The 11,825-nt window shown below is 43.5% G+C and overlaps 1 pseudogene; it reads right to left on the bottom strand.

The window, feature by feature from the left end:
• Nucleotides 1-8,851: 8,851 nt before the first annotated feature.
• On the bottom strand, nt 8,852-11,616 carry LOC102429957 (annotated as a pseudogene).
• Nucleotides 11,617-11,825: the final 209 nt, after the last annotated feature.

Consider the following 11,825-nt stretch of genomic DNA (forward strand, 5'->3'; position numbering starts at 1 on the left):
GCTGGCAGGCAGGCAGCCAGTGAGTGGTTTAGGAGCCAGCAGTTTTGGATTGCGAGAGGGATGTCCGACTGCCGGTTTAGGCCTGATCCCTGTTAACCAGCAGTAGGACATCCTTCAAGGGTTCCCAGATTGGAGAGGGTGCAGGCCGGGTTGAGAAACACCCTCTCCCCCCATGCATGAATTTCGTGCACCGGGCCACTAGTCCTATATAATAAAAAGGGTAATATGCAAATTGACTCTAACAGCAGAACGACTGGGAATGACTGGTCACTATGACACACCCTGACCACCAGGGGGCAGACGCTCAATGCAGGAGCTGCCCCCTGGTGGTCAGTGCGCTCCTACAGGGGGGACTCTGCTCAGCCACAAGCCAGGCTGATGGCTGCCAGCACAGCAGTGGTGGCGGGAGCCTCTCCCGCCTCCTCAGCAGCACTAAGGATGTCTGACTGCAGCTTAGGCCTGCTCCCTGCTGGCAAGTGGACATCCCCCAAGGGCTCCCAGGCTGCCAGAGGGATGTCTGACTGCCAGCTTAGGCTCGATCCCCCAGGGAGCAGGTCTAAACCAGCAGGTGGACATCCCCTGAGGGGTCCTAGACTGCAAGAGGGCACAGGCTGGGCTGAGGGACCTCCCCGAGTGCACGGGGAGGGGGGGGGGGGAGAGGTCTGTTCACCAGGCCTCTAGTCTGATCAATAATATTGGTACCATTTACCTACCAAGGCACCAATTCTAGCAGTTGAAACTAAACTCAGTTTTTCCACACTTATTTTGAGAGAAAATGGGCCAGAGTTAGTGTTGAAAGAAACCCAAAGGGAGAGAGAAAAGTGTAGTAATATCAGTAAATTTTCCTACTACACATAACATCCAGTGAGGTAAAACCTAGAGGGTGGAGACTTTGTTATTTACAGAGATAACCTCAAAAATTTTTCAACATCACCTCTGAAAGTTGCAGAACGCTCCTGAAGTAATTCTGAAACATTGACTAAGCAGGTTCTGGAGACAGCTGAACAGTGAGAGAGAGCTACTGTATTTTTCCGTGTATAAGACACTCCATGTATAAGACACCCCCTACTTTTCCAACCCAAAATTAAGAAATCAATATTTTAAACATAAAACAGAACACATTTTTATTTAGTAATTGTCACAGGTAATGTTTACATACCAGTACTATGATATTATGCAGTATATATCACTTTATTCAGCCTCTGTTGCATCACTGCTCTCTTCTTCATCACTATTAGTTACAGACATATCAATTTCTTCAACTTCCATTGTATCACTGCTGTCTTCTGAGTCACTGTCTATATATGTGAGATCATCCTCATAAACTGGTGGCATTTTCTGAGCTAACTTTGTTTGTGTTCTCATGGCCAACCCTTCTCTCCTCATGAAATTGAAGCTCCATTTTGCCTTTCCTGTAAAATCAACAATGTTCATTTTGCTTGCAAACATTCTTGTCTGACATTGAATAAGCTTGGTTGACACACATAAGCCACTCTGGCGCTGCTCCATAATCCAAGTCTTAAGCTTCTGCTCCAAGTTTGCCCATTTTTCTGGTTTTCCTCTAAATGCCTTCCTCTTTTTTGGCATCTTAAGGAGTTGTTCTTCCTGTTTTCTCCACTGTCTGATCATACACTGAGTGGGGGGCGGTCCAAATTGTCTCTCTGCAGCTCTATATCCATGCTCTTTTGCATAGTTGATTACATTCAGTGTGAATTTTGCAGAGTAAGACCATTGCTTACCGGCATTTATCTTTTTATTTTTTTACATCTTTATGGGCTCAGAAGGCTCCATTCTGCTCCCTGTTGAGTCTGTGCACTCTCCACCTCCATCTTCAATTACATCATCAGCTGATGTCAGTGACAATAAGGCTTATGATTGGAGGAAGCCTGTTTGACAAGGTATGGGCAGCTACGCACCATGGGTCTTCCTCCTTGGCTGACTTCCGTTTATAAGATGCTCCTTGATTTTCGGTCTAACAATTTTAGAAAAAAATAGCGTCTTATACGCAGAAAAATATGATATGTTGCTGGTGTATACATTTTCATGGATTGGGCCCATGGTTACATTGCTAGTTTTACCGAAGACTTTTGCCCTCTTTACACCTAAAATAGTTTTGCATATCAAAAAGATTTCTTCTCCTAGCCCCCAAGTTTATAAAGACTAATTTGCTTAGATAAAAGCAGTAAAACTCACTATAAGAAGAAGAAGGAATCAACATGTATCCGTATGCAAATTGTTTTCTCATTCAAAAACATCTTCCCACTCTGCTCCATCTTGTATGGACATCTTTCCATGAATTGTCTATCTTTCACTCAACACACACACACACACACACACACACACACACACACACAGTACTTTGGTACCAGTTAATACATGTTTAGGACTTTAATTTCTTAAGGACAGGACTATTATACTTTATGTCAAGACAGACAGAATACTCACCCCATAAATACAGGGTGTCACAAAAAATGTATACACACACTTTGAATAATTACAAAGGCAGTGTTTATTAAAATACATTTTATTTTCAAAATTGAGCTACAGCTGTTAAATTGCATTTGCATTTTTTTGTACACCCTGTACATATCAAGCACCGATTTGCCATTCACAGTCTTAGTTCTATGCTATTTTTAGTTATTGACCTTGGTATTTCTTTTTCCAATTTCACTTTACTCTTTCAACTTTAGCATCTGGTATAATTTTGACTCCTTATAAAAATTATTCCAGTTCTAATCTTAGTCTCATGTCACTAATGACTCAACCTCTATTGCTTCAACTCTGTCCCCATAATGCCCTCCTATCACCATTCAACCAACAAAAAGGATCTGGGTTTTTCATAAGCCCTGTATTCTCCTTGCATCCAATAGACACTTTAAACGCTTTTTTGAAACTTAAAAATGGAGTAAAAAATTTAGGGGGTTGTTGGAAAAGATAAAATATAACAACTGAATTCATTTCTTTGAAGACAGTGAAAATTGGTAAGAATGGCTGATACTAAAAAATTATATAGCTGTGCTAGCACTGCATGTTGGAAATGGGTCTGGTAATTGTACTTCCTGAAGCTATAACACTTTAAATAAAACATTAATAGATCAAAATGCCATAAATACTCTGCTCACTAAGGTAGTAGTTAGAGCTTATGGTTTTCTTGGTGGCAATGTTTCCGATTATGAGCTTTTTCCATGGAAACTGTTATTTTACTACCATGTTGAGAACGGCTTACTATCCCAATTTCATTCAAGTGTTGGTTGAGTACTCACTGTATATCAAGCACTGAGATATGCACTGAAGTTTCAACAATTACCAAGACACACTGTTCCCCTTAATGACTTATCACCCAATAGAAAAAATAATAATAATAACCAGCCAAAGACAATACAATGTTACATTGTCAGGTGTGAAGACAGCACATACGTGGGATATCCCATAAGTGGATCCACATCATGCTAGGTTTTAATTTACATATCTGGTGGAGGGAAAATCAGGACAAGTAGACTAGGCAGTCAGAACAGAGATAAAAATGCCTTCCCTAACCGGTTTGGCTCAGTGGATAGAGCGTCAGCCTGTGGACTCAAGGGTCCCAGGTTCGATTCTGGTCAAGGGCATGTACCTTGGTTGTGGGCACATCCCCAGTAGGGAGTGTGCAGGAGGCAGCTGATCGATGTTTCTAACTCTCTATCCCTCTCCCTTCCTCTCTGTAAAAAATCAATAAAATATATTTTTTAAAAAATGCCTTGGGGTTGTAGACATAGTTTCCTTTGATTTAATTAAAAGGAATCAGAAAGAAAAGTTGACTTAAATAGGTAGTATCAGAGAGTAGGAGAAGTGAGTTATCAAAGACCTGGTCTGTAAGCCTATAGCAACGTGAGGGGCAGGAATGGTGACAACAAAGACAAGCAACAGCATTCTGCCAGAAGTTTTATTTAAAAGCATAATATGATGGGAGATTTCCTGCATTGTGCAACCCCTTGACATGAAAAGAGAAGAAAGAGATGCTGAGTCTAGGATGCACACAAAAAGACCAAAGGATATCAGCTGGAAAATGAAGATTCTAGGAAACATGGGTAGGGTCTCATATTGGTTATCTGTTGCTCTTTAATAAAAGACCACAAATTGGACAGCTTAAAACAATACCCATTACTATCTTATAGTTCTGCAGGTTAGAAATCCAAGTGGGTTTTACTTGGGCTCTCTATTTAGAGTCTCATAAGAATGAAATCAAGGTATTGTCCTGCTGGGAAGTTATCTGGTGGCTCTAGGGGAGAATTCACTTTCTTACTCAGGCTTCTGGCCAAATTCAAATGCATTTCCTTGTACTTGTGGGACTGAGGTTCCCAGGGGCTTCTTTCTGCTCCTAAAGGCTGTGCACATTCTTTGGCACAAGTATCCCCCCATCTTCAAAGTCAACAATGGTGTGCTGAATGCCCTTGTGCTTTAAATTTCTCCAGCTATCCTTTCCCTTACTTTGGCCCCACCTACCACAAGCCAAAGAAAATTCTTTGTTTTTAAGGTTTTATGTGCTTACAGTGGGACAACCAGGTAATCCAGGACAATCTCCTTAAGGTCAACTGTGTCATATAATATAATCACATTCCTAAATTCTTTGAATTAGGAAAGGGCATTTTTGGAAAGCTATTTCAGAGTTCTATTTACCACAGGACGCTAACCAAATTCATTCAATTTATACGTACTAAGTATGTGGTATAAATTTTTCTATAATGAGGCCTTGATTTTTCTTAAGGATAATGTAGCGTGAGAAATCAGGACTATATGGATAGCCAGGAGGGTCAGAACTAGAAAAGTATTCCAAAGATGATCTTTGAAGCAAGTAAGAACCAATTATCCCCATTTTGTACTTAAGGTGCCTATACCCAGAGGGTTTAGTGAGACTTGCTCAATACCACATGAGTCCAGGTGACAGAAAGACAGCAGAGCATTTTCTGCTGCTCTCCACAGCATCAGTACATTTAAACAAGGCCCAGTTCTCTCAGACTTTTCTAAGAGCTGCTGGAAATCTTTACAGGCACGTCAAATCGTTTAGCTGCTGGACTACTCGAGCACAAACCAGCATCTCTTGCAGCAAGCACAGAGTCAGACTTTCCTTGTCTGGGAGTCTTCCCTACTGATCGTCATTAAGGGTCCAGTTAGAAATCAAATATGTGTTTAGACTTAAGTATAACATAATGCTTAAGAGCAGAGGCTCTGTTGGCAGACAGCTTGCCATTCAATGAACCATGCTTTGGGCACGTTTCTTAACCTCTCCTCTGTAAAATGGACGCGATATTAATTCCTATCTCATAAGGCTACTCTGAGGAGAAACTGACATGACACATGAAAATTCTTCAATCACTGTGGTGACAAGACAATTGTTTTTTTACAAGACCCCCCCCCCCCATGGGTTTCTCCTGAGTAGTTGCTCTCTCCTTAGGGCCATTTCTGATGCCACCTGATTGAGGGAATGGCCCCACTCTCCTTTCTCTGTTTCCTTGGCATCTGGCCGATTAAATAAAAATAGGAATCTGCAAATTAAATCTCATACATGGTGCTACACCATCTCCCCTGTCCTCTGAGAGGAATTTAATAGTGATAAGTAAGCAAAGACTCTGGGGCCAAACTAGAGTGACCAGGATTGAGGGATTTCTAGGGACATGGGACTTTCAATAACATTGAGATAGTCCCAGAAAAAAAATGGAACCATTGCTCACCCTAGAACAAATGGCCTGTGTGGCCTTGGGCAAGTCACTAAACTTTCTGTACCTCAGTTTTCACATCTAAATGTAGAGATTGCAACAACCCTCCTTCACAAAGGTGGTTTTTTTTAAAAAACAGTAAATGAATTAATCTATAGAGTACTTTGGATCATACATGGAATATAGTAAGCACTCAATAAATGTTGGTTATTATTACAATTATTAATCACTAGAAGGAAACACGGAGTAATAAAAGTAACACAGGAGGACATGGCAAAAAGCCCAGAATCTTATGAAGTCCCTAACAGCCGAGGAGTGGAGCACCTGGAAAGGACTGTTTTCCTGCATCATCACATTGTTATCCTTCTCTGAAGATCATGAAAACGAAGAAAAATAAGAATACTGTATTATCTGAAGAAAAAACGATAAGATAAATACAAGTTAAAACTACCCTGAGTACCATTTCATTAACTATGAGACTAATAAAAACAAAGCAAAACAAACAAACAGACCCCAGAAGTGTGACAACACTCAGTTACTAAAGCTGCAAGGAACAGACACTCGCATGCTGTACGAGAGGGGATGCAAATGGTCAGCCTCCCTGGAAAAACACCTTGCAATCTCTACCAGAATTACAGGTGTATTTGAACCACAGTGCTGGCTCCGGTGACCTATCCTACAATTACTCTAACACATATATTGCAGGGTACATGTGCAACACTATCCCCTGGATAGTTGGTTATAGCAAAACACTGGAACCAATCCAAATGTCCAAAAGTAGAGGACTGGTCAAAGGAACCATGGCGCATCCATGCAGTGAATACGGTGTAGAAGTAAAAAAAAAAAAAAAAACAAAAACAAAAACAAAAAAAAAAAAGAATAAAGAAGCTCTCTATATATTAATATGGAAAGACCTTATATACCGTTCAGTGACAAAAGCCAAGGCACAATATAGTATATATAATATGCCATCTTTTATGAGAAAAAGGGGGAACTGAGAATATACATGTGTACACACGTATAAATATGTATACATATATATATTTGTATATTCATAAAGAAATATGGGAAGAAAAAAAGAAATATGGGAAGAATAAGCAAGAGAATAATTAAAATGATTACTTAGTAACAGAAAGAAGTAGGATAGATGGAAACAGGGGTGGGGAAAATGTCTCAACTTGGATTTTTTATTTCATTTTTATTTTGACCTTTCTAAATGTATTACCTATCAAAAAGATAAACTAAATAAAATAAAATGTAAAAAAATCAAGAGCTCTTTATATCATTCACTGAAATCTCATTTGAGAAGAAGGAAGTTGTGCTGAAAACAATAATGGTGTGCTCCATCGACCAGGCAAATAAACTAAACGATTTCTGACCTGTGACTGTGAGAACCACTCTCCTCCAGCTAAGCCGAAAGGAAGCAAGGGTGTCGTTCTAGGGATACTGATTTATATTCCCCTCTCGCGGGTACATATAGTCCCCTCTCAACCCAACAGTGTGGCCAGCATCTGCGAGGAGAAAGGATGCAGTGTGTTTTCCTTTTCCAGCCGTAATGAGGTTTCATCATCCCATCATTTTACACTCGCACGTTAGGAGATCTGTTCTTCTTTCTATGTTAATTGAAATCGGCTGCTTTGGGCTCTGACACAGGCATTTAGCACTAACAGTCAATTGCTCTTTCCTCAGCCATCTGGCAAAAGAGTTGAAACCAGCAATTTTCTGAGTCAGAATTAGACATCTGAAAAAGAATGTGCACATAGGCAAACCCCTTAGAAGTGCAGAAGGAAAAAAGGGGGCAGGTAGCAGGATGATATAAACCCTGGTCTTCAGTGATGTGATTTCAAAGAGGGGAACCCAAAATGGCACTTCGGTGACCTGACACCAACACCATGCTTCCCCACGTGCGGCAAAAAGCATTCAGGATTAGGCAGTCTCTCTTTACTTTCCTCCTGAAGGACAGGAGCTACCCTAGCTTAGGCCCCGCCCTCTGCCTTCTAGATGGGTGCACTCACATAGACTTTCTCAGCTTTAGTTCATGAGCAGCCCCTGGCATTTCAGCAGGACCCATAAAGTACCTGGCTTCTGTGACCGTATCTTCTGATCCTTTGAACTCTGTTCTTGTCCCATCTCCTTTGCGTGGTCCCATTGCTCCATCTCTCCTTTACGTGTTGGTCTTCTCTGGACTTCTGTCCTCCCCTCATCTTACTTCATACATTTACTCTCCCGTTTGCAGGTTCGAAGCATTCACAGGCCCTGGGCCCCCGTGAAAATAGTGCTGGTTTAATTCTGAAGGGAGAATGCATATTAGACCCTCTCTGACCCGGTTACTTGTTTATACGGGCCCATTCCAGGTTTCATTGGGAAGCATCACACTCTATTCACACAAATGCAGTGATAAATATATTTCTGTTTGTCATCCCCATCCTGCCAACTAAAGTACTTCCTGGTAAAGGGTTCAAGGGCCCCAAAACTTTGGCAGGACACCCCTACCACCAATGTCAAGAGTTAGAAAAGCTACACAAGCGAACCTCAAGTTTTAATAAGGCACAAGTCATGTCACTTCCAGACTGATGGCTATGTTTTCTCTGAAATTGTCCACCCACATGTGACTCCACTTTGGCCCCACATATCCTCTACCTAGAAAATGCACAGAAAATATGCAGGCGCTCCTCAGGTTAATTGGGGAGTGGCAGCTGTGCTTGGTACACCTGTCCTTGCTTCTCTCCCAGAGAGGAACTAGGCACCGGCTCCAAGCATCTTCCATCTGCTGAAGCCAGTAAGACAACCTGAACCACCTTAATCCCCCTCGACTCTGGTTCTCATCTCCACATGGAAGGGTAGTGTGGCAGGGAGTCAGGACATAGGAACACATAGGAACAAGATCCAGTCAGTGTGGTCCTTCTGCCCACATGTGGCCTGCCCTAAGTGTTCCCCTGTCCCTTGTCTTTCACTTCGTATTTTATTTATTTTTTAATTATATTATTATTATTTGCTGGCCATGGGCTCACCCAGGCCTCAGAAAGAGACAGTTTATTGCAAGCTCTTCTAACATCATTTTTCAGACTGCTTTGTAGTCTTGGGTCCAGGGATGGGACCAGGATGGGAATTTCTTGAGACTGTGGGGGGAAGGGATATGGGTCTCCCCACACCTGGGCTCAGTTGAGGACATTCCTGCCAGCACCAGATGTGGTCCTCATGGAATAGGCCTTGTGGATTCTGCTCGAGAATCTCAGGGCATTGCTGCCCATGGCTCCCTGGAAGGCAAGCCTGCTGCCACCACTAGTTCCCCCATAGGTCTGCCCGTTGCCACCACCACGGATGTGTTCACCACAGAGATATTCAGGGCTCCCACTCCATCTCTGTTCAACCGGCACTCCTTGCCTTCCAGCAGTAGGTGTCAATCTCGATGTCCAGGGCCAGCTTGCCATTCATGAGTTCCTAGTACTCCTGGAGCTGCTGGGCCATGTCCTGCTTAGCTCACTGATTGGCACGTGCATCCATGAGTGCCAGCTCCCCACGGTCCTCAGCCTCAGCGGTGGGGGCCTCCAACTTGGCACACTGGTTCTTGTTGTTGATCTTGGCCTGCAGCCTCTGGATGGTCTCGTTCATCTCCACAATCTCATTCTGGGTCTCCCAGAGGTCGTTCCCATGCTTCCTTGCCTGGGCCTGGAGGGTCTCAAACTTGGTCTGGTACCAGATCTCAGCCTCAGCTGTGCTGCTGTTGGCCATCTCCTCATACTAGGCCTTGACCTCAGCGATGATGCTGTCCAGGTCCTGGGAGCGGTTGTCGTTCATGGACAGCACTATGGAGGTATCTGGAGATCTGGGACTGCAGCTCTGACAGCTCCATCTCATAGAAGGTCCTGAGGAGGTCGATGTCCGCATTCAGAGCATTCAGCTTGGCCTCCAACTCCATCTTGTTCCTGTAGGCAACACCCACATCTTTTTCAGCACCACAACTCATTGTCAGCAGCTGCGCGCCAGTTAATTTCTTACTTCATAGTTACTCTTGAAGTCTTCCACCACGTCCTGTGTGCTCTGAAGCTCCATCTCCCATGCATCTGCAGGGCCTCAAGCTGCTTCTGCAGGCCAGCAACATGGGCTTCAAAGATGCCGAGGAGGAGGCGGCTCTTGACCGATTTCTGCTCCTCGGTAGAGCCCACTTGGTCTCCAACAGCTTGTCCTGCTGCTCCAGGAAACGCACCTTGTCGTTGAAGGAGGCAAACTTGTTGTTGAGGATCTTGATCTGCTCATGCTTCTCCTGGTGCACCTGCTGAATAAAGGGTCAATGTCCACCTGCACGGGGCCAGCAGGCTCTGATTGATGGTGACCTGGTGGGTGCCAGCGCCCACCGGCCCCTGTAGGCGGAGTGCTTGGCTTTGGCCCAGGGGCCAAAGAGGCTGCAGCCATGGGAGCCTCAGGTACGTGCTACGCCCCGGGAAGGTGGTGGAGTGAGGACTGAAGACCTGGGAGCTGAAGTGGGTGGACAGGCTGGCTGTACTGGGCTGGACTTAGCACTGGGTGAGAGGGAGCCGAACTCACTGGCCTTCGGGGAAACCTGGCCTCTTTTTTCATCACTTTGTATTTTAAATTGATTCAATGAACCACATGATTCCAGCATAAGTAATTCGGTCTGTGAGCCTTTCTGTTCCATGACCTCTGTAATAACTTGTCTGGTGTGGCACTTGGGAGCTACCATTGCATCAAAGAAATTTCCCACAAGACAACATTTTACTGGCTGGTTTCTCTTTTTTTATGAAATGTCTCTTCATCTCTATTTCACCTTATGATTACAAGTTATTCTTTTTTCCCCGGTTTTCAGATTTTTCTATAAAAAATGTATAATCTGGAAAGTAATTGAGCATTTTAAAGGGCAAAATGGTCCACTGCTCCCTTTGAAGCCCAGGCACTGAATTTTATTAGGCAAAATCCAGACTAGTGCCCAGCGAGCTAACATAGTGGGTAGGATAGTGGTCATTTCTGCATGTGTTGGCTCTTTTCCTGTCAGAGACGGCCCACTTGCTCTCCCTGCTTTCTCACTCCTGACTCTATCAGGTGTTTATGACTTATCTGCAGACCCCAGACTAGTCTAAAACATAGACCCGGCTCAGTGCTGGGCTCATGGTGCTTGTGTCTATTGCAACTCAGGTGGATGGCTTTAGGAGCCACTTGGAAAGGTGCTCACAGCCTCTGGTGCTGGAGACAGGCTGAAATGGGTGTCATTTTGGACCCCTTTTAAACCTGCCATGGAGACCATCTTTTATCCATCAACCATGGAGACCATCTTTTATCCATCAACATATTCTTCCTCTAAACCAGCCTCACTGTAATTACTTAAATGTAAACTATCCCACACAGCTGTGCTTCGCTGACATTTCAGGCCAAGGTCAAGTTGATTGAATTTGTTGTGTTCATGGTTTCATGGTTATTGTATAGGTCATTAAATAGAATTCAATTTCTCTGGCATTGCCTATTTTCATTCTCAAAAGATAAGTATAAGCCCTGGCTGGTTTGGCTCAGTGGATAGATTGTCGGCCTGCAGACTGAGGGGTTCCAGGTTCAGTTCTGGTCAAGGGCACATGTCCGGTTGTGGGCTCGATTCCCAGTGAGGGTCATGCAAGAGGCAGCCAATCAATGATTCTCTCTCATCATTGATGTTCCTATCTCTCTATCGCCCTCTCCTTTCCTCTCTGAAATTAATAAAGATATTTTTAAAAAGGTAAGTATAATATCAAAGGATGCAAAATGGCAGCACACCATGTGAACATTAAATTATTTAAAAATTTTATATTTTTAAAAAATCCTGATGTTTAGCCTCTGTTGGGATCTCCCATGGCAACAACAGGCTGCCCTCCTCAGATAGGCCACTTGCTCTCTAGTTACTCACCGACACCACGTAACTCTTGGATAATTCACTCATTTACATTTCCTGTGTGGCTGTCCTGGACTGTATCATCAGTTTTAGTTTTCCTGATGATTGCCCCATGTTTTACCCATGGTGCCATCTACCTGTCATCCAGTCTCTGTACAATCGCTAGGCTTCCTGTGGCCCAGTTCCCTTGCCCATGTTCCTCTCTCTGAGTGTGATCTGACCTTGGTCCATCTTCTAGTCACTCTGACCTTAAGCCA

The sequence above is a fragment of the Myotis lucifugus genome, unplaced genomic scaffold, assembly GCF_000147115.1.
Source record: "Myotis lucifugus unplaced genomic scaffold, Myoluc2.0 scaffold_9, whole genome shotgun sequence".
NCBI lineage: Eukaryota > Metazoa > Chordata > Mammalia > Chiroptera > Vespertilionidae > Myotis > Myotis lucifugus.